This window comes from Rhincodon typus, chromosome 2 (assembly GCF_021869965.1).
Source record: "Rhincodon typus isolate 14 chromosome 2, sRhiTyp1.1, whole genome shotgun sequence".
Taxonomy (NCBI): domain Eukaryota; kingdom Metazoa; phylum Chordata; class Chondrichthyes; order Orectolobiformes; family Rhincodontidae; genus Rhincodon; species Rhincodon typus.
The window spans coordinates 51002134-51028225 of NC_063333.1; the positions used below are offsets into that span (position 1 = coordinate 51002134).

Consider the following 26092-nt stretch of genomic DNA (forward strand, 5'->3'; position numbering starts at 1 on the left):
GGATGAACACAGCAGGCCAAGCAGCATCATAGGAGCAGGAAGGGTCTAGGCCCGAAACGTCAGCCTTCCTGTTCCTTTGATGCTGCTTGGCCTGCTGTGTTCATCCAGCTCTACACCTTGTTATCTCAGATTCTCCAGCATCTGCAGTTCCTACTATCTCTCATAACCTGCCTAATTGTGTATTCAATTCCCCTCCCAATAAATGATAACATTCTTATTAGCTTTCCTAATTACTTACTGTACCTGCATACTTTACTGGGACATACAGATCCCTGTACATCTTATAGCTCTGCAATCTCTCACCATTTAGATAACATGTTTCTTCATTATTCTTCCCATCACATTTTTCACCTTCTGGCACATCTTTTCCACTCATGTAACCTATCTATATCTAATTGTAGCCTTCTATGGCCTGTTCACAACTTATTTCCTATCTTTGGGTCATTATGATGTGTAATAAACTCCAAGCTCATTTGAACTGCATTTAGTTCTGGATTATTCCCAGTTTCTTTGTCAGATGTTCCTATTTCTCTATCACTAATCTTAAATCTAAAAGTTATATTCTAAAAATACAGAAATTATGAAAGAAATGTTCTTACAATTCTCATAACAAGAATTTATCAGGTTTTGCATCTCCTTAGCTTGCACAGGAAGGTACAGTGAGAATGAGAGGACGGGTTTAGCAGTGTAAGTGTTAGTAAACGATGTTTTGGAAGTTAAAGTTTCAGCAAAGATCTGTAGCTCGGGTTGTGGGTGAGGTTTTTGATTTGCTCACTGAGCAGGCTTGTTCTCGTTCAGACGTTTCGTCACCATGCTAGGTGACAGCATCAGCGGAGCCTTCAATGGAGAGACGCTATTCTACTGCACTTGGAATTTATACTGTCTGGTCCATTATGGAGAGTAGTGTCATTTCTGGTTTTGATCTGTATGGGTTTGTATATGGGGTCCAATTCTATACGTTTGTTGATTGCCTTACGGGTGGAGAACCATGCCTCCAGGAATTCCTGTGTGTGTCTATGTTTGGCTTGGGCTACTATGGTTACCTTGTCCCAGTTAAACTGTTGGCCTTGTTTGTTTGAGTGTACCGATAATAAGGAGAGTTTGTCGTGCTGTTTTGCTGCTAGTTGAACAAACTCTCCTTAATATCAGGACACTCAGACAATGAAGGCCATCAGTTTAACTGGGACAAGATAACCGTGGTAGCTCAAGCCAAACATAGATATGCACAGGAATTCCGTTTTGATAGCTGCCTAAAGATCAGTGCAGTTTTCATGACCATGTGTGGTTACATGGGTCTCTCACTGTTTAAGATCATAAAAATTCTTATGTTTGGAGAGAACTCCTTGCACTGAGTATTTTAACAAAGTAAAAATGATTTCTGTGGCTGCTTATGGCAAAAATTGTTTTGAAAATTAAGATGAATTGAAATTGAAGAAAGGACTAGAGTTGGATTGCCATTTCTTTGCAAGCAATTTTCCAATTTGGTCCAAATAGGTTTGTCAGATGTTTCAAGATTACGACTAAATCACATTATGAACTTGATCCAGCTCATCTTTGTAACATTGTCCAATCTTACAAGACTCCAAAAAAAGTTGTGTTCCTCTGACTTTGACCTCTGCAGCCTCCATTTCATTTCACCCAAATGTTTGTGTCTGTGTCTTCATCATCGAGGCCTCACGGTATTCAATTCCTTCTTTGAGTGTTTCTGTTTTTTCCCCTCACTCTATCCTTTAAGATCTTCTTAAACCCAGCTCATTGATCAAATTTTTAGTGAACCCTCGTTCTTTGGCTCAATGTCAACTGTGATCTGATTTATGTGCATCTGAGCACAACTAGATGTATTTACAGAGTATATCCCCTATAAAACAAGTTAATAGCTTCAAGATTAGATTACACAGTTAATTTGAAAAGGTAAAGAACCATTAAAACATGAACATATTCAAGGGAATTCACCTCCATGATATCACCTAAAATTGGAAACAAATCAGTGACAGCTATTTAGCCTCATCGCTGGATGCTGGGTCTTTCAGGATTTAGGAAGCTACCAGCTAAAGGAAGCTGGAAATAGCAGATCCAAATGTTCAGTGCTTTCTAGAGCCAGGAAGAACAGAAATGCTGTCCTTGCCCTTCAAACAAACCCACTTCTGAATCTGTGACTCTGTGATTCAACAACACCTATCCTCACAATTCCTGCAATCTGCTGATGAGCCCACTTTGCACAACTTATTACCTAATGCTGCAAATAAACCCCTGCTACAGCCTACTATCGCCTGTTTTACAGCCCCAATCAGAGCAGCCTCTCAATCTGGGCTACTGCCAACTGGGAACCAAAGTAAACACATACTCGGGATGTTCCACCATAAACTGCAGCAAGGCTTCATATTCTGGCATTCCAGGGGCCTCCTCACTAGAACACATGCTTTCATACCCTCCAACCTATGTATCATTCAGGACCTCATTGTTGGACTCTGAAATAATAATCTACACTACTAACCCTGCATGTCCTCAGTATGTTGGTACATCTCACCACCTTCCCTGATATACACCAGAACCAACAGCAATTTTGTCCACTGCCATCTCACCCACAGTCCCCCTTTTGCATTATGGGAGATGTCAGACCAGAGGCCATACAGGTGGAGGGGTGCCTGCCATCTGTGACCTCTCCCTGCTCTGCACACAACTCCATCCATGAGAAGCACCTTCTCACCTCCTTGCCCCATTCCCCCTTAGTCTGTGCAGAAAGATCCAACGAACTGGCTCTGGTCCACTTTCTCAACTGATATGACTGGACAGCACATGCCAGATGTGCCCAGTTCCCCGACTGATGCCTGCAAATCTCCCAGACCACATTCACCCTCTCTCAATTCAGAATAAATGGACTAACCATTCCCTACTCCCTCGACCACAGAGGCATGGGTCCCCTGTCCGAGAATCTCCTGGCCAGATACCTGACCATGAGCAATGCCCTTGAGTAGTATGGAAGGCTACCCCATGTCTTACTATGCAGGACCCCGGCGGATGCCTCCATTCATCACGGGTTAGACAGCTATCGGCAAGGTTGGATACCTGTCTGCCTGCTTGTGGTGTGGGTTTGCCACATATGCTGCTGGTTCATAGAATACATGAGATTGACTTAGCAAACTAATGTACTGCAAGGTGTGCACCCTCTAGACTGAGGGACTGCCCAGCAGCAATGCAAGCCGCTCAGCTGTGTGACTGCTTTAATTGGCGCAGCAAAGCAAGGCCAGAATGCTGATAGCATTCAGGTGAGCAAGTGCAAAGAGAGCAAGAATATATCCCTCAGATGCATCTTGGTCCAGTCTATGAGCTGGGAGCTTGTGCCTGAGCAGTATAACCTTTCGATGCTAGTTGCTGGTGTGCCCAGCAATGCAAGTCTGAAATTCCAGAGTGCTTGGCCAGCACGCAGCAGAAGTGCCAGAAAAGTTATAAAGATAGGCTGGATCGGCTAGGACCTTTCTCACTAGAGCGTAGAAAATTGAGGGGTGACCTTACGGAGGTTTATAAAATCATGAGGGGCATTGATAAGATGAATAGCAAGGTTTTTTTCCCCTAGGGTGAGGGAGTTCAAAACAAGGGGGCACTTTTTTTAAGGTGAGAGGAGAAAGATTTAAAAAGGACATGAGGGGCAACTTCTTTTTTACACAGAGTAGCCCATATGTGGAATGAATTGCCAGAGGAACTGGTGGATGCAGGTACAGTTACAACATTTAAGAGAGATTTGGATAAGTTCATGAACAGGAAAGGCTTGGAGCGATATGGGCCAAATGCACGCAAGTGGGACTGGTTTAGTTTGGGAACATGGCCAACGGAGACTTCTTGGTCCATGCTGTGTGGCTCTATGACTATGATTCACTGGTTCTGGTTGCCAACGTCCATACAGGAGGGCATTCAGCTGGTACCTATGGATTGTGCCCGGAGATGTGCTGTGCAATGTGGAGGTGGTTCCGAACAAACAGTGACCTGAACCTGCCAGGTACATTAACAGTTTCCTTGCCAAGTTTTCCCAATATCTAACTTGTTTGGCGAGATTTACAAGATGGAAGGCTGGAAATTAGTGAGGAATGTTCTGGCATTAACAAGATGGTTAACATGCAATGATGAGCATCAATTGGCATCCAACAATGCCTGGCGAGAATCTCGCCACACCACTTGTGAAAAGGTTAAAGATGGAGTCAGATGATCTTGGCATTGCAATGGGCCTCATTACACCCATTTCACTTGCCCAATTTTGCCACCCATCTTGCAATCAATCCTACTCAGATCCCTGTAAGATTCCACCCACTATTTCTTTCTGTTAGTTTGGGAAGCAGGCCCACAGGAGTCAGCAGGATTGATCAACAATAATATAACTTTATCGTACAAGAGATCATTCTTTGCCCCATAGCAAGTGATAGTTTTATCTCAATAAGCCCGTAAGGAAGCTACCTTCTATGATAAGCACGAGTAGAAAGTATCAAGAAGAAGCACAACTTGTAACAATTGAAACTTTACTTCAGTACTTTGTTGTTTTATATTTAAAGACAAACGAATTCCGAACTGAAGCCGATTCTGTTAACTACCATCAAGTAGTACAGACTTTGCCTCAGGGAGAGCAAATTAGGGCTACTAATGACTCATACACAATAGTTCCTCCTGAAAGGATTAAATCATTACAAAACAATCAAGGTGGCCTAACAATATTTGAACTATGAGGGGTAAAATTATCTTTGTGGGCATGACGTGGTAACTTAGATTTGGAACAAAGTCAACTCATTTGCAAGCTTAAGAACCAAATACCAAAAACAGGAAGATATGCAATACTCCACAGAAATACTGATGATTGACTCATTAATTTACCAAGAGGGTTAGATCAATTATTGAGAACATTACTCCAGACCAATGTCTTAACAAGTAGTGTGGTGAGTGGTAGGCAAGGCTGCCATTTTGCATTTCACAATTACAGCCAATCGAACACGCAGCATTACATGAGGTTAAACACCATGAAAGGCCAACAAGTCAGCCCAACAATCCACAACCTGATCAGCACTATTTCAAGGATTCATTGAGTAATTAGATACTAAATTTTGTTTTCTGGCTTCCAGTACTATTGTACACAGTTTGAATTTTTCCTATACTTGGCTACCATTTAGGCACTTTCTAAAGATTGGTCTGGCTGATCATGCAGTCATTTTTGTTTTGCGTTATGTAGTGCTGGAAAGAGTTGCTTCCAGTCAGGGAAAGTCTGCTAGGGATCCCTTTGTGAATTGAGCATGAGAAAGAATGGACAGAGCTCACACAACATCAATCTAAATGTAAATGATGACTTAATGTAATCAGACAAGGCATTTCACAATAGCAGCTCGAAATTGAGGAGCAGTTGAGAGAGAGGGCACCCAACACATTCGATGACCACAGTGCTTCTGAGGCACAGTCATCCTGTGTAAAATTCAGTAATAACCCGTGCAAGTGAAGATTTCAGCCTACAAGTGGTTGTGACTCCAGAGTGAACTGTTGCAGCCACAGCTGCAACCTAAAAAAAAAGCAGGGACAGAAATATCTGTGGCCAGGGAACTGCAATGGTACAGAATTTTCTGCTTATAGATTATTTTGAGATGTGGCTTGCAATACAAGCAACATCTCACAGTTTGAAGTCCTGTAAACAAGAAGAATGTGGACATACATTGCATTTTTTTCAATTCAACAAAACAGGGCACAGCCTTCTCTGGTTCATTTCTTAGGGCAATGTTTTGATCAATTAGAGTTGACCTATGTGGTTAAAATTTAAACAAATCTAACATATAACTGGCATATCCTCTGTGGTAAGACTTCTGCCAAAGACGATTTGTCAAACAATTAGCACTCCCTCTTCTTGCATTCAGTATAATAAAGTTGTTTGCCTTTTATACTTGCATTTCTTGTGAATTGTGCTGATGAGTACAACATGGAAAGCTTCAAATATTCAACATCTGTCCTATTATACAACTGTAATGAATGTTGCAGGGGGTCTGTCTATGAAGAGAAGCATACTGTTTCCTCTTTCCAGGGGCAAGGAAAAGTGTGTCTAAGATTTTACACAAACCGCCACCCCCAATCCAATGTGGAAGGTGCCACTACTTGCAAGCACACCTGTCTTGAATCATCCCATTATATTTTCTGTCATCTTTGTCAACAGAAAAAGTACTCTATTCTCTGAGGGTGAATCAGGTCTGCGATCTCAGGTATGTGTCAAGCAGCTTAAATTGAAAAAGTGCCAATAACATTTCTCCTACGTAGTTATCAGGCAATGATAATCATCAACAAGAAGAATCTAACCTGCTCTTTTGATAGTCAGTGGGATTACCATCAGTTGTATCCCTTATTATCAATATTATGAAAGATCCAGAAATTAATTGAATAAGCCTTACAAATACTGTATTTACAAGAGCAAGTCAGATGTTTGAGATTCTGTGGTGAGTAGCTCATCTTCGGACACCAGGGAGTCTTTTGCTCACCGACATACAAGGTTCAAAACAGGACTATGATAGAATCACAATGGTGTCGGCTCTGGTTCAGTTGGTAGTATTGTTGCCTCTGACACAGAGGTTGATTCTAACTCCAAGTCTTCTGCACAACAGTCTGGTTTGATACTCCAGTTGTAGGACTGAGGGAGTGCTGCATTCTCAGTGATGATGTCTTCCAATGAGACGCCATGGCTGCACCATCTGATTCTCCTTCCTCCTCTGATTGGGTATCATAAGTGAAAAAGGAAAATGATTTTAGATGTGGCAAGAGAAGCATGCATGATTACAAGATCTACAGCTTGCAAGGCAGAAAGGATTGAGAGATAACACACTACTGGGAGAAGAGAACGATGTATGCAGAAGACCCTGCTCCATGATATCGTCCTCTTTCTCTCTCCCCCACCCACTCCAATCCAAGTATGACTTTTAGCCATAACCTCAGGAAGGTTCCAGCCCATGAATGGGAATAACATATGGTCAACATGGCTGATACATATAATCTAATTCTCTCACTCTTGTCACTATTTAACCAATCACTTTACTTGTGTACAGCTACATCCCAACTGAACACTCTCTGCTCCCCAGTCCCTAATGCCCACTGTGGACCTGCAGCTTGTAGTGGTCTAATTGGAAGGCGTGACAACTCAGTTTCATTGACAGAAAAACACACTAACAAGGCCTGTAGTGGCTGAAGTCTGCTCATACAATACAAACCAAATTTTTTTCACCATGACCAATGACTATTTGACAGTCCGTGACAGTCTGCTACATCCAGGTAGAATCTATAGGAACCTGCTATAGGAAGGATATTACTAAATTGCAGAGGATTCAGAAAAGGATTTACCAGCATGTTGCTAGGAATGGAAAGCTTGAGTTATGAGGAGAGGCTGGATAGATTAAGAATTTGTTTCTCTGGAGCGTAGGAGGTTGAGGAGTAACCTTATACAAGTTTATAAAATCATGAGGGGCATAGAGAAGGTGACTAGCCAGGGTCTTTTCCCCAGGGTAGGGGAGTTCAAAGCTAGAGGGCATTGGTTTAAGGTGAGAAGAAAAATATTTAAAAGGGACCTGTGGGGCAATTTTTTCACACACAGGGTCGTTCATATGTGGAAAGTACTACCAGAGGAAGTGGTAGATCCAGGTACCTGGATAAAAGACATTTGGATAGGTACATGAATAGGAAAGGTTTAGAGGGATATGGGCTAAATGCAGACAAGCGGGACTAGCTTAGTTTGGGAAACTTGGTTGGCATGGACGAGATGGTCTGAATGGTCTATTTCTGTGCTGGATGACTCTATGACTTTATGTCAATGAGGCTGTGTCTGGCTCGTGGTGCCCACTGCAACTGAGATCTGTCAGTGATAAGGATAGTTTCCGCCTCTCCCTTCTCTTCACCCTCTTCAGAAGACAGTTCCCATTTCTCCAGTTCTTCAGTATCCAGCACCCTGTCCCTGAGCTGACTCCAATTGCACAGAGCACAGCACGCCAGGATGATGCAGCACACTCACTGTAATGGAGGGCTTCCAACCTAGAACCATATCTTCAACAGCCTGATCGTCTGCTCCACCATGGTCCTGATCAAAGCACGAGCAATATGAAACCTTTGCTCCCCATTCATCAGGGGGTTGTACAATTGTGTTATCAGCCATCTCGCAGTGGGTAGCCCACTGCCCAGTAACCAGCCCTGTAAGGCACATGGACCCTCAAATACACCAGCTATACAAGAGTGCTTCAGGATGTAGGAATCATGGTAGCTGCCAGGGAAGAGGGCACACAGTTCCAGGAAGTGAGACTTGTGATCAGAGATCATGTGAACATTTATCGAAAAGAATCCCTTCCTGTTGATGAATTCCACAGTATTGTAACATCTCTGTGCCACAAATGTGCAATCATAAGACACCCAACACTGGGGGAAGCCGGTTAGGTTTCTGAGATTTCCTGTCTGGTCTGCAACACTGACCTCATAATGGGGGAAGGAAATGAATTGCAGTGATCTTGCACAGATGGCGTCAGTCACTGAGCTGATGTATTTGTGGGGCCACAACTGAGATCCCACACCGGTCACTCATTACTCCTTGGAAGGAGCTAGGCACATACACATTCAGTGCAGCTGTCACCTGCAGTGTCACTGGAAAAGGATAGCCTCTCATCACTGCAGCTCTCAGGTCCTGCTGTAGCATCTGGCACTTCCATCAAAATGTCCCAGGATATATGAAGCCTGCATCAATATTATATCTCACTCATCCCCAGGAAGTGGACTCGAGGCCGAAAAATTCTGTGCCTCCTGCAGAGCCCCACGCATCCTGAGGGGCCCTACAACAATGACCCCTCTGAGTTAACTGCTCCTTATCTACTGAAACTGCCTGCTGTTGCTCCTGGTCTTCCTTCAGCCCTGGTCCTCCTGCCTCCGCTTTCATCTTCGCAGGAAATGTAGCCACAGCAATCAGTATGCCACAACAGTGGCTGGGTGCAGCAGTCTCAGTGGAAATGACCTGCATATATAACACAAAGGGCAAGAGAGTTTCTCAGATCTCAGACAAGTCATCCATGGCATATCCTGTAGGTGAAATCTGAACACACTTCTCCACACAGTGAGATACGCTGCCCCCTGGTAACAAGTGGCATGTCTCCACTATCCATTCACCTTCAGCCTCACCGTGTGCAGCAACTTGCTGAAGGTACCACGCCAGCTGAGGAGAGCCTGCCACACACCGAGACATTTCCTATCCCATACCCACATCAATCATTCAACTTCTCACTGCATTCAGCACTGACCATCATCACACTTACATTACAGATGATGAAGCGACGGTGTGTAGCTCCCACAGCATGTTTGGAAGTTGCATGAATAACGGTCCACCTTTGTTAATGTTATTGCTGCTAATTTCAGCTGCATCGAGATGCCCAGGTTCAATTTAAAAGTACCAATGGCATGTGATAAATCACCATTGACCAGCATCTGACTCCTGAGCTCCTTCTCTCTGTATGCATTGCAAATTGGGGTGGGGGGGGCAGGCGATGAAATTTGGGGGGATTTAATTGTAAATTATATGTAGCTGGGACTTCCAATCAGCTACTTCGTATATTTGTTCCTTCCACGTCCTAGCATCCAGCAAACATAAATCTTGTGCTATCGCCCAAACTAACAATGACCCTGCCCACCCTGGGTGCTGTCCCAGTTGTCTTCTAGCAATACCTCATATCGAGAGAACAGCAAGTGCTACTCTTGGTGCATATGGTCAGCATCCAGCTCCAGTGCTTCCTAAGTGGCCCCCCATGATTTGGAAAGGTCCCGTGATGCACGTGAGGGATAGACAAATGTCAATGTCTGTGGATCCCCTGGATCATGCCCCAAGACATAGTTTGGTCGTAGACAGATTGGAGTTGGTCGGAGCAAGCCACAAGCTGAATCTGCCGGGTACCTGTTGTGATTTGTATGGTAAGTTTTCTAGCTGGCTAGCTTGTTCAGTTCGTTTGGTAAGATCGGAAGCTAAATATTAAATGTTGTGTTGTTAATAAGGAGTTTAAAAAGCAATAATCCTCCATAATTGGCAACTCGCCACTGCCTTGCAAGAATCTTGCCATGCTACTCATGAAAAGCATCAAAGATCAAGTAAGAAAGTTGCAACAATCAGATGAGGCTCGCTGACTTCTCATCCAATTCTGCCCCACATCTCGCCATAGCCCACGTCACTCAGCCCCTTAAGATTCCACCCACAGGCTCCCTTTAAGAGGTGGCAATCTCTCACTATCAGATTGGTTGCTGATAATGTACTGCCTGCTAATTTCCATAATTACAGCAAGCAGCCAGGACTAACTGTGGTGATTACTGCATGTATCCCCTTAACCACAAAGTCAGAAGCAGCAAACATTTACTAAAGTGCCCACAACACACCGAACAGAGCAGGTGAAACTCCCACCATGATACCCGTACCTGTTTTCCTGTTAATCCAATTTAACACCTACCCCTTGCCCAAGTCAGTACTTTATATTGGTAAACTGCTCTAAGCCAGTTAAACCTCAGCAGTACTTTCCACACATTTGGGATGCTGTAAGCCTGCTCAACTTGGCACCCAAGGTATTTGCACTTTCAAAAGCACAAGAACTCTTACTGCATCTCAGCAAACAAGTCCTGATGGATTTATATTTCTCAATTCCTTGATTTGGAAAGTCAGTGTTTGGGAAATCCAATAGACAAACTGAACAATGAATGTGTAGAAGTTAGATATACTGTTTATTTGAAGAAACTAAATTTAACAGTCACAATACAAGATTCACTAGCTTTTTTTAGAAAATTAGACAGCTTAATCAACCTAATACATTGAAATAAATAAAGTACATTGTTTTAATGCCTATCTTGATCTTTGTTGTAACTAGTTACATTTTTTCAGGATAGTATGTTATTTCCTACTTCATTTCAATGTGTACAGTTGATAAAAGTATCTTGAATCAAAGAGATTATAACCAATTTCCGATAGTTTACTGATGAATTTTTGGAAAACAGAATTGATTTTTCTGGGGATCTAAATTTTCAGAACCACATCATTTACTTAAAATTGACATAACCATAGACAACTCTCCCTTCTGCTCTTCAATTGTATGAAGCACAAATCAGAATTCTCTCTCCATTATCAATGAACTTTGCTCTCATCAATGAGAGAACTGTGACATTTCAAAAGTTAGATTGCTCAGCTTAAAAATTCTTCCACTAGGTCTAATGAATTTAAACGAGTTCTGGGTTACACAGTTGGCCAACTCACAGATTTTGCTTTCAGTAATTCGTTCCTGATTAAATTCTTTCACACTCCAGCACAATGGTCTCCGATTCAAGACATGCTAAATTTCACAGCTTGTAGATAGTGTGCAGCAGCTTCACTACAATGCTGTTTTGTTTGCAATAGTAAATCATTAAAGTATGCATTTTGTTTCTGTATTTATGAGTCCCACTTCCTTCTGACCACTGCTAACTCACCTAGTAGAGTCGAGTCAATATATTATGTTTAACTAAGCAATAGTGATGAATCAAGAAAGTTCAATTATTTTTTCCACAGTGCATCTCAAGTAAACCTGGTCATTGTTGTGGCATATGCAATCACAAATAGAAATAGGACAATGACCAAATTATATGCTTATGGCAGCATGACAGAAATAAATGTTACTCAGGACATTAAAAGCACTGCTCTGTTCTACTTCCAGTTTACTTTTATATCCACCTGAGACGACAGGCTGGCTTATTGTAATGTCTTTCAAAAGTCTTCCTCAATACTACAACACCTAGATTATTGCCCAAGTGTCTCATTGTGGCTCACACTCTTAAGTTGCTGACTGAGATGTGAGTGTGCAATTGAGTCACGTTAACTAATTCTACTGCCCAGCAACTGGTAGCTGTCACTGTCCACCATATAAAATGGTTATTTTTCCACAAGTACTAGGGGTTGAGCCATGGAAATATCATGTGCCATTTAAAAGTGAATGGACGGAGGAGAAAAATCTGAAGGTAGAAATACATAATCATTTTAAAAAATACATATTCGCTCCTTCTATAACGGGAGGAACCTGCCCTGAAGTATGATATCTACAATATAGGCCCCTAAAATGCCCTTCAGTCTATGCATGAGGCCAATTTTATTCCCAGTCAGGAGCCTTGCTAAACGTTACAAATATCAGCATTGTTGGTGCATGATTTTCTGGTTGTTTAAATGAATGGTCAGAAAATTCATTCTGAATACACACAACAGTCGGTAAGGTACATCATAAAGTTTATAAAGTCAGAAAATTACCCTGCAATCTCAATCTTCCAGATTGCTAATGTTACCATCTTCCCATTATACCAATTACCTGCCCAGGATGATTAATATCGCAGCCTACTGTAATCATTAGTTCCCCCCTTTGTGGAAGGAAATCTTTTCTAAACTATGTCCCAACCTTGGCTTATGCAAACATTCGGGAACACAGGAATGTATCCGCATTTTACACTTCAATCCTTGAGATGAAAAATCATGCTGAATCTTGAAAAAGTATTATGAGGAGCCAAGTAAGAAAATCAACATGCAACACAAAACTATATTAAAAATCAAGCAGGTGCTATTCACTGACTAAAATAACTCCTTTCATCAATTTGGATAGTCACAAACTGGAAATGAGGGATTGTTTTATGTACAGGATCATTACTATACAATGTAAAATTTAATTATTTTAATTTTGCTACAAAAATAGATCTTATATGTTATAGATGAAACATCTATGGCAGTTTTACAGTTTAACAGCAATCAAGTGCTTAGATAGGCACCTTTTGTTTTATATTAGTGAGGCTTGAACTGAGGAATTTGTTGAAACATCTCCAGGATTTCATGCATGTTGGATACATACAGAGATCCATAATTTCTGACACAGTCATTTTTGAAAAAGACTGAAATGAAATTAAACAACTCAATGTTTACAAAAGCAAAATACTGCATACAATTGAAGTCCTAAATAAAGACAGAAAATGTTGGAAATACTTAGCAAGTCTGATAGTATCTGTGGCAACAAAACAGATTTACCTCTTCAGGTTAACAAATATCAAATGTTTCTCTCACCACAGATGCTTTCTCGTCGATGCAGTGTGGAGCTGGAGGAACACAGCAGGTCAGGCAGCATCAGAGGAGCAGGAGAGTCGATGTTTCAGGCCTAGACCCTTCATCAGGACTGGGATGCAGAGGTTGGTGGGGTGGTATGTGAGGACCAGGGGGACTCTGTCTTTATTTTTGTTGGGGGGAGGGAATTTGAGGGCAGAAGTGCGGGAAATGCAAGAGATGCAGTTGAGGGCATTTTCGATCAGCGGAGGGAGGATGTTGCGGTCCTTGAAGTAGGAGGACATCTGGGATGTCTGGGAGTCATCTTGGGAGCAGATGCAGTGGAGGCGGAAGAATTGGGAGTAAGGGTTCACCTTCTTGCAGGAAGGTGGGTGAGAGGAGGTGTAGTCAAGGTAGCTGTGGGAGTCAGTGAGTTTGAAATAGATGTTGGTGCAGAGATGGTTACCGGATATGGAGACAGAGAGGTCCAGGAAGGGGAGGGAAGTATCGGACATGGTCCAGAAGTTGGGGTGAAAGGTGTTAGTAAAATTGATGAACTGTTCAAGCTCCTCATGGGAGCACGAGGCGGCGTCGATACAGTCATCGATGTAGCGGAGGAAGAGGTAAAGGGATGGTACTGGTGTAACAGTGGAAGAGGAACTGTTCCACGTACCCTACTAAGAGGCAGGCATAGCTAGGACCCATATGGGTGCCATAGCCACCCCTTTGATTTGCAGGAAGTGGGATGAAGGCTCTCGGCCCAAAACGTCAACTCTCATACACCTCTGATGCTGCCTGACCTGCTGTGTTCCTCCAGCTCGACACTGTCAACTCTGACTCCAGCATCTTGAGTTCTTGCTATCTCCTACAGATGCTTTCTGACTTGCTTAATTTTTCTAGTGCTTTCCGTGTTCACAATTCCTACTGAACACAAGCCTGATATTAAACTTGCAGAAAAAAAAATGCAGTTAAGTTATGCAGACAAATACCAGGAGGACTAAGTATGGACATTTCAAAGGAAATTGGATGGTTATTTGAAATGGAGAATGGCACTGAGTGTGAAATTCATTTGTTGCACCGATGCAGATGCAATGGGACGTATAGGCTCCTCACGCATTGTAAATGGTAGCATATACAGCACCTGCAAAAAGACCATTGCTTGACCAGGGATGACAGCAATGAAAAAACATCTTTCAAAAGTTTTTAATTATATATGGATATGCAAGCAAGCTGCACAGAATAAAAACCCACATTTTGTTTGGATGTGGAACTAGCAGGGCATTGTAAATCCCACCGCACTATGGATTTTGCAGAGTAGGCCTTCTGATTGACAGTCGTTCAATTGACCCACAATATTAACGTGCATTTTTCAATGACTTTCTATGGATTGCAATTACCTCTACAGTAACACATTAGGTACAGGTGAGTGTTATTTGAAGATCTGTAAAATTATGCCATATCAGTGCACATTTCATTCTGTAGATTATAGCGCACTATTAAACTTTTTTAAGTATTAAAGTATTTTAAAAAATGAACTGAGTTTGGCTCCTCTGTTTATTTAAGAGCTGATTTTCATGGTTACTTGTGTAAAAAAAAACAATTGATGAGTCCTCAAAACAAACTTTGCAGTTGCCAGGTAAAATATTTTAAAACCATATGACAAACAATGCTATAGACCTGGCTATACTATTCCATAATTATTTTGAACTTGCTTGCATAGCCACATATAATTTAAAAATTTGAAAGATATTTTTTCATTGCTATCATCCCTGGTCAAGCAATGGCCTTCTGCAGAAGGGCTCAATAGACTACAATTTAAAGTGCATGAGGAGTCTGTATATCCCAATGCATCTTCACCAAATGAGCTTCACACTCAAGAGCCATTCTCCTTTTCAAATAATCATCCAATTTCCTTTATGAGGCCCATACTTAGTACCCCTGCCAGGTAAAACAATATAATTTGCAGCAGTATAACAGTAACTGAGCCTTTAAACAGAAGCAACTGTCTCCAGCAAAATTTGATCTTCTGATATCATCCAAAGTCATGAGCAATGAAAAGCAAATCGAAAGAGGAAAATAACTGTACAGTAAAGCAAACTACAGTTGGTCAAAAAAAATAAAAACAATTGAACTAATCAACTCTATTAAATTGTTAACAATAAGCTTTTAAGTTGTGAATCACAATGAGTGACTGAACACACAGGCTTTGGTCACAACTACTGTAATAGATGGGGGTAAAATGTCAAACACTTTCAGTAATGGTCAATTAAGCTTTAATAATCGTTCCTCACTAATATTTGCCATTTGGTTTGTACTATGTAAATGTACTTGACTATATATCTAACTTAAAAATGAGAATCTTCTGTTTACAAGCGATGATTTTAAATAAAACATGTTTCTTTTCTCCACACACCCAAGTCATTCTGTCCATACATTCAAACTACTGAAACAACACCTGCTACAAAATTAATCATGTGCAACTAGATACTAAAACTAGGGTAACACCCAATAGAAAGAACTCAATCTCTGTGCCAAGTAATACAAGCTCTGAAAAAAAAATACCAGGCTCATTACAAAAACTTTAGAAGTGGTTATATTCAAGTTCTTATTTGGATCATCTAGCACGTATCGAACTAGCTGGCGTTCAGTGATGCAGGCATATCACCACCATTAGAATGTAAAGATTGAAAATCATGCAAATAAAAGCTCAGGTGTCCTTTGTGGAGGATTACATAGACTAAATTTCAAATCCATCATATTGTTACAGTCCCCTCTTTGCATCAGTGGAGGTTTCCGGAATATTTAACTTAGCTCACACAACTCACTTTTACAACAGCATTGACAGACAAGTCATCTCAAAGCGCTTTACAAAGTAAGAGGCTAAATTGTTAAAAGAAAAGATTAGGGAGGATTTTAAAATCTTTATAAAAATGGAGCACGAATGGATTCAAGTGGAGATTTTACTGTAAGTGACAACAGCTGAAAGATCTGTCACTCCCAAAGGGGTAAAGACAGGTCACTGCATAAAGTCTAAGTCTGAGTAGCTAAGGTATAGGTGACATCACCAGACTAGGCAAGATGCAGATATTGGGTAGTTGAAACAGTGAAGAGATTTTAAGAAAAGATTGAGGCATATGAATTAATGCAAACAAGGACTTGCTGTCAACAGATCTGAAAAGGTCTGAAAATGGATCTGAAAGAGACAGGGGAGAATAATTTCTGTGTTAACACAAATTAAGGATCTCAGCTACAGTGGGTTTGTCTGGATGGTGCAAACAGCCGGCAGAAATCTTTAGTAAGGGGTTGGGCTATCAACAGATGACTCATGTTATCTTCAAATCCAGTGAGGCAAACTAGCCATCTCAAAGTACCAAATAAAAAGGGCATGAAGGAGCCCTTGGCACAATTAAGTATTCCAAGCCCGGGGTTTGGCAACTTAAAGGAAGACTCACTGAAGAATATTATTGAATGGGAGTGAAGATCATGGAGGTTGTGCTAGTGAACTGGGGAGGTGCAGGACAGGTGTTTGGTTGAGATGCAGAGGAGGAATCAGCAGGCTGAAAACAACAGAATAAAGAACAAGTAAAAGATGACGGCTCAACCTGGGCAATGGCCAAAAGCCAGATAAATTGGGACATGAGAATACATCACGTGGATTAGTGACAGAAGGCTAGGCAAAACACAGATGGGGAGGAACAAGTACAAGAAGGGCACCTGGTCAAATATCTTTATTCCTCTCTATTTTTATCAATTAGGATTGCACGGGAGACTTCCGTGAAGTATTAATTTAATGCTAACGCCATGAACCTGAATCCTAAACTCAGCATCTGTTTTCAGAGAGGAAGAAGAAAGCTGATAACATTTAAGTACGAGCGTCTGTACTTTCAACAGTATTGTCATGTTCGAGTTGCTATTATACCAAACACCCACTTACACCAAATGAAATAAGCCTAGGAAATGTAGATGTATTGTTTTCATAGTAATTCTGTAACATTTAATATCTCTGACCTTGAAACAAATGTATTCATTACATTTGTAGATTGCTACCAACATATCTGGCATAATGGAAACAATGATTAAAATAATCAAGTAATTTTAACCAATTATCTTTGGCAAATGACTCATGCCATTGTGTTGTTGCGTGCAAATTGTGGCATAAATGAAAGGAGCTTTGTTCTTCAGTTATACTAGACGTTCTATCCAGTTACATTCTTGTTTAAATTTTGCATGAAGTCTCAGACCAAGCAGTGAAACTGCTCCATCTGAAACAAGTTGGTTATGGTTCTCTTATCATAGATTCTGATGTGTCAAAATTTAATACTGTACGGTTCTTAATGCATTTAGCAATATTTGCCAGAAATATTTGTTAAATGTGAAAGCTTCTACCCAGCAAAATTGTTACAATTATAACCAATTAAGTTTCTACTTGTCTGCTTGGCAAGCAAATAATGAATGCTCAAACATCGTACACAATAGAACCAGGGGTAGTATGATAGCTTTGCAGATAATATCCTAAATTCCAGACTGTATGGCTACAGATTTGGATCTCTGCCAAAACAACCATCAAATCCATCCATTACAGTTGCAAATGTTGGTTAGCTTCTCCCCAGTATGTCATATTTTGCTTGGGTAGCGGTGGAATGCCATTTGAAAATAACAAAATAATTGCAGTAGCAAACTCTAGTATCTCAAAAAGTATCACAGCTAGGTTTTATTGTCAAACTGGTGTGCTACAAATTGTTTGCATGATCAAACTTCAAAACTTGAATCAATATTTGCAGATTTGATTTGTTTGCCTGTAGTTATCCTGTTTTAAATAGGCTTTTGCCAATCACAATGTGGTGATAGTGTTGAATCCTGATCTTCATAACTGACGTCAAGGACTCCAGGAACAAATTTCAGACAGGGATGTGCCAGATAAACTTGCTTTCTTTCAAGGTTTCCAGAATTACATAAACAGTAAAATTTATAGCAGTATATTTAAAAAATGCCAAGCTCTTCTGCTATTCAGAGCTGGAACACACAAGGCATCCTCCTTTTAAATTCCAACAGTTTAACTATTAGGTGGTCTCTTTATTGTTAAGTCTTTTTGAAACATAAACTTGTCTGTCTGCATGCAGATCAGCTTACCAAGGCAGCACAAAAAGTGCATACAAGCAGAATACCTCACACCTCAAACTCCTCTCTACTTCCTCCTCAAGCTGCCAATTTCAGCTCCAGCATCAGGATTCAACATTACCACCGCCTTGCAATTGACAAAGACCTATTTAATACTATGGCACTATATTTCTAATGCAAACTTTTCTTTAAACTCATGCCCTCCCTACTAGTAGTTTTGCTTGTTTCCTTTGGCTGAAGAGCAGAAGGACCTTCATTCTGGCACTGCAAACAAGGTGACCCACAGAATGCAGTGAAATCACAGAGGCAAACTTCTTACTTGCTAATAAACAACAGATTTTATAGAAGTGGCTTGCTTACAAATGAGAAAAACGGCACTGCAAGTGACGTGATCGGCTTGGAAATTCAGGAACCTCACCTAGAAACACTATTTCAGTACAACTGATTAAGATACAAGCAAGCTTCATTGCACTAGGCTGTTATCAAAATCCAGACATTGCAATTTCAATCAACATGTAATTATTGTAACATAATTAGCCCCTCGATATTATTTATAACTATGCGCACTTTTCAAAATTCATTTTCAGTGTGTTAACTAAAATTCTAATGTCTTTGTAATTTAAAAACACTCCAAATCACCAGAAGGTATGGTTGAAACACAGATTCCTGTGATAGTGATTTTTTTTCAATTAGATCTGTAGGACAAACTGCTTTCTTCCATTTTGAAGAGGTTATCATTCACTATATTTAGAACATAAAAAATCCTGGAAGAAAACAAATTGTCTATTTTGTGAAGCAACATGTGTGATTTATGTGTATTTCAAAATAATTTCCTTTAAATTTGGATTTTTGAGTTTGAACTTGTGGCATATGTTTTTTTTTAATGTGTCTGAGGGTGTTTAATGATTAACTTAAAAATATTTCTGTAGCCAAGGTGAATTCTTTTAAAACTGGAACTTCCTGGAGAGTATTTGGTTTTTGTTTACACTGAGAGTATTTTACCAGCAAACAAATTAAAAGATTTTAGGCTTAACTTGAAGAGGTCGGGGACTGATTTCTTTTTCCCCCTTTTGATTAAGACACCCATAACTGGGGGGGGGGAAAAAAAGTTTTCTTTGGTTTCAGTTTGGCAGCTCTGCAGGGCTCTTGGCCAAAGCTAGCTGTATAAAACTGCTGCCTCCTGAAAAGACGACCTGGACTTGATGGGATGTATCCTAGGATATTAACGGAAGTAGCTACAGAAATAGTGGGTGCATTAGTATTAATTTTCCAAAGAATCCTTAGGTCCTGGAAAAGTTCTGGAGGATCAGAAAATTGCCAATATAACACTTCTATTGAAAAATGAAGGGAGACAGAACTATTGGCCAGTTAGCTTAAAGTCTGTTATTGGCAAGATGTTAGAGTCTATTATTAAAAAAAATGTAATAGCAGAACACTTAGAAGTGCAGAATATGATCAAGCAGTCAATTAAATCATGCCTGACAAATTTATTAGAATTCTTTGAGGAGGTAGCAAGCAGGATGGATAAAGGGGAAGCAGTGGATTTCATATATTTTGATTTTCAGAAGGCATTTTACAAGGTGTCACACTGTGAGCTATGTAATAATATGACAGTGCATGGCACTGGACATAATATATTATCATGGATTGAGGGTAACTAACAGAAGATAGAGAGTTGGGCTAAGGAAGACATTTTCAGGATGGCAACGTATAACTAGTGAAGTGCCACAGGGATGAGTGCTGGCTCCATAATTATTCACAATACATATTCATAACAAAGATGAGGAAGATGAATGTACTATAGCCAAGTTTGTAGATAACAAAATATATGGGAAGACAAGTGGTGAAGACAGCATAGAGAGCCTGCAGATGGATATTGACAGGTTAAGTGACTGGGTCAAAACTTAGCAGATGTGATATAATACGGAAAAATGTAGGTTATGCATTATGGTAGGAAGAATGGAGATGCTGAATGAAAGGTTGCAGAAAGCTACAGTGGTAGACCTACAGCCTGGTTTCTTGGTGGTGGGGCACTGGGAGTGCCCACAGCAGGGATTCTTGGCAGTGTCAGGGCAGCAGTAGCAGCAGAGATGGGGTGTCCTGGGGCATCAGTGTTGTCATTGCTGTACCCGGAGGAGGGACTCCTTGAGGCCCAGAACACCTTGTAAAAGCCCTGGAGTGCTGTTTGAGATCCAATTTGAACAGAAGATTGAAATAACTCCACAGACGCCAGTATCCTGTCACCAAGTCATCCTTTATTTACATGTGGAAAGTCCTTGACACTGACCCAGCTCCCACAGAGCCAACAAGGTGTACAGCTGGATGAACACAGCAGGCCAAGCCTGTTATCTCAGATTCTCCAGCATCTGCAGTTCCTACTATCTCTCCCACAGAGCCAGCTCTCAGAGGGAAAAAAAACCTCTGACACTCCTGTTTATATCCGTCAGCCAGGGCTCCCTGATTGGACCAGATTAACAGCCCCAATCAGGGAACTCATATTCTATGATGTCAATCTGGCTGATCTTATTACAGTCACTACAAAGATGAACTCTATTTGATTTGATTTTGATTTTATTGTCATGTGTATTGAAATACAGAGAAAAGCTTCGTTTATGAGCAGATCACAGCAAGCAAAGGATGTACAGATCAAGAAGACTTAGAAGCATACAGTTTACATTTTTTGAGGCTAGAGTCCATTCAACAGTCTAACAATGACCAGAAAGAAGCTGTTCCTGAACCTGCTTGCGCGTGTGTTCAGGCTTTTGTTTCTTCTGTCTGACGGAAGGGGTTGTAGGAGGTCATTACCAGGCAATGGGTCTTTGATGATGTTGATTGTCTATCCATGGCAGCGAGCCGTGTAAATAGAGTCTATGGATGAAAGGTTGGCTTCCATGATGTTCTGGGCTGTGCACACCACCTTCTGTAGTTTTTTACGGTCCTGGACAGAGCAGTTGCCATACCAGGCCATAATGCACCCGGACATTATTTCAATGGTGCATCTGTAGAAGTTGGTGAGGGACCTTACGGATATGCCAAATTTCCTGAGCTGCCTGAGGAAGTTCAGGTGTTGTTGTACCTTGATGGCGTACTTCTGCTCCTATGTCTATGGCCTTTTTTTAATAATGCACTTACAGGACATATTTTTGCAAAACTTCCAGACCAGAAGTGTTTGGGTAAAATCCTGAAAGGGCCATTTGAAGCTAAGTAAGTTTAAGATTGTGAAAACAATCCAGGAAAAGGCTTATAGATTCTCAAGACTTGGAGTGGAGGTCGCTAAATTTTGCCCTAAAGGGGTGATCAAGAAGGAAAGTATCTCTTGTTTGAGCATTTTAACTGAGCTCTTTTAGGATCAATGGGTTAGACTTCCACCATGTGTTTTGAAATCTTTAAAGTTTTTTAATATGTAAATGATTTGGATTATTCTAGTTTATCTTCATTTCCTTTGAATAATAAGCTTATGTTTTATTGTTTAAGCTGAATCTACAGTTTGCATGTTTGTGTTCAGCGAAAGACCATCCCATTAAAACTAAAAAGAAACAAATTGCAATCTACCAAGCCAAATTTAAATCTGGGATGAGCTTCTATTATAACAATTTGGGGAAAAAAAATTGAAAACATATGAGGAAAAACTGGTGAAACAGACTTGATGCCACTATTCCTTTTGTAATTCAAAATGGCACTGGACTATGGCGACAAAACACTTTTTATTATATCTTCTCAGATGTATGTAACAATAAAATCATTCATTCATTTACTAACCCATTTAAAAACCTTACTTTCATTTACTGTTGAAATTCTAAAACAGCAGTGAATAAACATGTGCATGGCTGTATCTAAGGTGAAGTTCCATGTTTATGTCAGTAATACAAAGAACTCTGTTAGAGTTTGACCTCAAGCATGTGTGCAATTCCAAAAGAAAAACCTCTCAGAATTCTCTTGCAACTTCTCCCATCTGTGGTACTCCGAAATGTTGTGTTCACTTGGAACACTAACACTTGGCTGGGAAAGGGGTTTAAAACACACAGTTAACATCCAAGTTGCTGAACCAGAATTGTTGGACCTCAGAGCAATCGAAAAGTCCTGCTTTGTCCATTTGTACCCAGTTCAAATTTCCTTGATTTTTCATAACGTTGCAAGTACCAAGTTTAATATCAAGACCTTAAAACATCAAGAGCCTGCAACAAAAACAAAGTTGCTGGAAAAGCTCAGCAGGTCTGGCAGCATCTGTGGAGGAGAAAACAGAGTTAACGTTTCGGGTCCGGTGACCCTTCCTCAGAACTGATGGTGGCTGGGAAAACGTCAGTTTATATGCAGAAAATAGGGAGGTGGGTGGGGTACGGCGTAACCAGTAAGATAGAGCCCGAAGAGAGAGAAAGACAGTTGGACAGACAAAGGATAGTAGGAACTGCAGATGCTGGAGAATCTGAGATAACAAGGTGTAGAGCTGGATGAATACAGCAGGCCAAGCAGCATCAAAGGAGCAGAAAGGCTGACATTTTGGGCCTAGACCCTTCTTCAGACAAAGGAGTTGCTAACGATCAGGCTGGGAGGGTGAATAGTTGTTAATGGGGACTGTCAGTGACTAACAACAGCGGGTGTGTAGTGGCAGGCTATGTGGTAACAAGGTCTGGTGTGTGGGGTGGGGGGCTGGGACATGGGAGAGTTTAGGCCCTAAAATTATTGAACTCAATATTGAGTCCGGAGGGCTGTAGGGTCCCCAAGCGGAAAATGAGGTGTTCTTCCTCCAGCTTGCGTTGGGCTTCACTGGAACACTGTAGCAAGCTGGAGGCAGAGATGTTGGCCAGAGAGCAGGGTGGTGCATTGAAGTGGCAGGCAACAGGTAGTTCAGGGTCTTTTTTGCAAGCAGAACGTAGATGTTCTGCGAAACGGTCGCCAAGTCTACGCTTCATTTCCCCAGTGTAGGGGAGACCACATTGTGAGTAGCGAATGCAATAGACTAGATTCTGGGAAGTGCAGGTGAAGTGTTGCTTCACCTGAAAAGGTATGTTTGGGTCCTTGGATACTGGGGAGAGAGGGGGTAAATGTGCAGGTGTTGCATCTTCGCCGGTTACAGGGGAAGGTGCCGTAGGGTTGTGGGATGGTGTTTGGTGTGAAGGAAGTGTGGACCACGGTGTCCCGAAGGGAACAGTCCCTGCAGAATGCGGACAAGGAAGGGGAGGGGAATATGTGTCTGGTGGTGGCATCTTGCTGGAGGTGGTGGAAATGGCATCTAATGATCTTCTGAATGTGGATGCTGGTGGGATGGTAGGTGAGGATAAGGAGAACCCTATCGCTGTTGCGGGAGGGAAGAGAAGGGGTGAGGGCAGAAGTGTGAGAGATGGGTCGGACCCGATTGAGGGCCCTGTCGACAACGGAGCTGGGGAATCCTCGGTTGAGGAAGAATGTGGACATTTCGGAGGCTCCCTTGTCAAAGTTGGCCTCATCTGAACATATGCGACGGAGACGGAGGAACTGAGAAAATGGGATGGAGTCTTTACAGGAAGCAGGGTGTGTGGATGTATAGTATAGATAGCTGTGGGAGTCAGTGGGTTTGTAATGGATATTGGTGGCCAGTCTATCCCAGAAATGGAAACAGAAATGTCGAGGAAGGGAAGGGAGGAGTCAGAGATAGACAAGGTGAAAGTGAGGGCAGGGTGGAAATTGGAGGCGAAATTTATGAAGTTTTCCAATTCTAGACGAGAGCGGGAAGCAGCACCGACGATATCATCGATGTATCCGAGAAAGAGTTGTGGGTGGGGGCCAGAATAGGACTCGAACAAGGAATGTTCCACGTACCCCACGAAGAGACAGGCATAACTCGGGCCCATGCAGGTAACCATGGCAACCCCTCTTACCTGAAGAAAATGAGAGGAGTTGAAAAAGAAGTTGTTGAGGGTGAGGACAAGCTCAGCCAAGCGGAGGAGGGTGGTGGTGGGTGGGGATGGTTCAGGTCTTTGCTCCAGGAAGAATCGGAGAGCCCTAAGACCCTCGTGGTGGGGAATGGATGTGTAAAGGGATTGCACATCCATGGTAAAGAGGAGGTGGCTGGAGCCGGTAAACTGGAAGCTTTGAAACTGGCGTAAGGCATCAGATGAATCATGGATGTATGTGGGTAGGGATTGGACCAGAGGGGAGAAGACTGAGTCAAGGCAGGAGGAGATGAGTTCTGTGGGGCATGAGCAGGCTGAAACAATGGGTCTACCTGGACAGTCCTGTTTGTGGATTTTTGGCAGGAGGTAGAAACGAGCTGTGCAGGATTGGGGGACTATTAGCTTGGAAGCGGATGGGGGGATATCACCGGATGAAATGAGATCCGTAACTGTAGTGGATACAATGGCTTGATGTGCCATGGTGGGGTCATGGTCCAGGGGAAGGTAGGAGGAGGTATCTGGGAGCTGGCGCTCAGCCTCTGCAAGGTAGAGGTCAGTACGCCAGACAACAACAGCACCACCCTTATCGGCAGGCTTGATGACAAAGTCAGGGTTAGATCTGAGTGCAGTCAGTTCGGAGGGAGATAGGTTGGATTTGGTGAGAGGGACAGCGAAATTGAGGCGACTGATGTCACGTCGACAGTTCTCAATGAAAAGATCGAGTGCAGGTAAAAGGCCGGAGGGAGGGGTCCAGGTGGAGGGAGAGTGTTGGAGTCGGGCAAAGGAGTCTGTGGGACAGGGAGAGAACTCTTATCCAAAGAAATGAGCACGGAGGCGAAGACGGCGGAAGAACAGTTCGGCGTCATGTCGTGCCTGAAATTCGTTAAGGTGGGGACGCAGAGGGATAAAGCTGAGGCCTTTGCTGAGTACAGAACGTTCAGCATCGGACAGCGGAAGGTTAGGAGGGATGGTGAATACTGACAGGAGGTGGGGGGGCGGTTGGGGGAGGGGATAGAGTCAGAGGGAAGGGGAGGAGAGGTAGGTTCCAGAGGGCCATGGGTATTTTTGAGTTGGTGTATCTTGTGGGCCTTGATGCTTGAAAGGAAAAGAAAAGAAATTTCTTGTTAGCACGGCGAATGAGCCGGAGGATGAAGTGGAACTGCGGTGTGGTGCAGCCCTGAGCCAGCACCTTGTGATGCTGCTGGAGAGAAAGGTTGAGGGTGTGTATGTGACGCCGCAGGGCACTGAGTGTGGATCTCAGGATGCGGCGAGAGCAGCTGTCCATGGAACGTTGAACAGAGATATCTGTGATCCTGGGAGGATTCAAAACATGAGGGATGAAACTTCAGTTGGAATCCACGTGGGGTGAGTCTGAGCCGGAGGCAGTCACTGAGGAATGTGATATGGCTGTGGAAACAAGTTTTAGCAAATACCTGGTCAAACAAATACCTGGTCACCAGACCCGAAACATTAACTCTGTTTTCTCCTCCACAGATGCTGCCAGACCTGCTGAGCTTTTCCAGCAACTTTGTTTTTGTTCCTGATTTACAGCTTCCGCAGTTCTTTTGGTTTTTATCAAGAGCCTGCATTCAGTTTTTCTTTGTCAATAATACTACAAGACTCTCAGGCTATTAAAAACACTAGGAAACAGGAACATCCCCTTTCTGTCAGTTGGATAGTCTTACTAATATAACTCGCCAGGCTTGCTAGAGCACAGGGCACATTAGCCATTGGGCAGAGGTGAGTGCAGCTATCACTAAGAAGAAGTGGTGGTGAAGCTGAAAGGCCTAGAGGTGGATAAAGCACCAAGACCAGATGGACTACATCCAGAGTTCTGAAGAAGATAGCTGAGGAGATTGTGGCAGAAGACAGGAAACTATCGGCCAGCTAGCCTGACCTCGGTCGTTGGTAGGCTTTTAGAGTCCATTATTAAGGATGAGATTGTGGAGGACTAAGGAGGGCTGGATAAAATAGGGTTGAGTCATCACGGCTTTGTCAAGAGGGCACCATGCCTGACAAATCGGTTAGAATTGCTTGAGGAGGTAATGAG

General features: G+C 42.1%; 1 protein-coding gene across 3 annotated transcripts in view; it reads right to left on the reverse strand.

Moving 5' to 3' along the window:
- ctnnal1 (catenin (cadherin-associated protein), alpha-like 1) overlaps positions 1-26092 on the reverse strand; it is a 298283-nt gene that overhangs the window by 194869 nt on the left and 77322 nt on the right. The window contains exon 2 of one of the 3 annotated variants that reach the window (XM_048617652.1): positions 6313-6719. The exons of the other annotated variants lie outside the window; for them this stretch is intronic. The gene's annotated coding sequence lies outside the window, so the exon portion shown is untranslated. The remainder of the gene's footprint in view (positions 1-6312; positions 6720-26092) is intronic. 3 annotated transcript variants of the gene reach the window in all.